Genomic DNA, 1,061 nt, shown 5'->3' with positions numbered 1-1,061 from the left:
ACGCGGCGGGTGAGGGTGACGCGGCGGGTGTGGGTGACGCGGCGGCTGAGGGTGACGCGGCGGGTGAGGGTGAGGGCGATGATACAGTTCGCTGCATTTCTTAGAGGCAGCCCGATGGATAGATGGCGTTCTTGAAACAGTTGCCAAATATGATTAAAGGGATACTAGACTCTAATATTTTACTGCATACAACTGTACTTACTGTATAACAAATCGTCTATACCCACACGTACTTGTTACCAGATAATTTGAACGGCGCCATTGACACCCGTGCCGTGCTACCACCCTGAAAAAGTTGAGCATTTCCCAATATATTTTGCACGTTACAGACCGAGGGCTAATCACAAAGGTGCAATATATATACCTAAATGCTATTTAACCGAACGATGTTCATTTTAGGACAAATTTATCCATAATATACCTGAAACTATATGTCGTTTATAAGATATTACAATCCTTTAGCTTTTAAATTAATAAATAAGAAACACCCTCGGTCTGTAGCCCTTGGCTAAAAAGTTTTTTTGCGCAACTTTTCAGATCGTGCGCTTTGAGTGGCGCTACCGTCGCTGTAATGAATCTGTAGTCGTTGGTTTTAAAACTTAAAAAAAAAAATCTAATGGTGATTGAACCATGAAACTTTTTATGTAGCGCAATTTTAACCTAACTTAACTGAAAATAACCCTAGAACCTAGAGTAAAGGATCCCTTGTAGATAAATATGGATGCATATCTTACTATAATTCGGCGAATGTTGTATGTTAATCAAAGGCTCCGTCAGTTTGGATCCAAATAGCGCCAAATTCACAGAAGAGATCGATGAATACACGGGACGGGTTCTAAACTATACTCGGTTGAAACCCGTTTGTTCGGTCTTAAAAAAGACAACAACAAAAAAGGTAAAGATTTGCCTGAAAATAGGGGGCGCTGTTTTGTTTTCGTTCTGTTTCGAGTAACAGGTTTCAATTTCGTGTTGTTCTGTGTATCTGCGTTCTAACTTCTGTGTCTGTGTGTCTGAGATTTGTGTAAGCCCCATAATGTAAGTAGAAATAACCATGTAATAAT

The 1,061-nt window shown here is 40.2% G+C and overlaps 1 protein-coding gene across 3 annotated transcripts in view; it reads left to right on the top strand.

Moving 5' to 3' along the window:
• Window positions 1-1,061, top strand: part of LOC106810757 (dual oxidase maturation factor 1-like) — a 45,526-nt gene that overhangs the window by 16,628 nt on the left and 27,837 nt on the right. The window lies entirely within an intron of this gene.

Source organism: Priapulus caudatus, unplaced genomic scaffold (assembly GCF_000485595.1).
Source record: "Priapulus caudatus unplaced genomic scaffold, Priapulus_caudatus-5.0.1 Scaffold17, whole genome shotgun sequence".
Classification (NCBI taxonomy): domain Eukaryota; kingdom Metazoa; phylum Priapulida; class Priapulimorpha; order Priapulimorphida; family Priapulidae; genus Priapulus; species Priapulus caudatus.
Note: the sequence above shows the minus strand (reverse complement) of the source record. Positions and strands in the feature narration are given on the sequence as shown.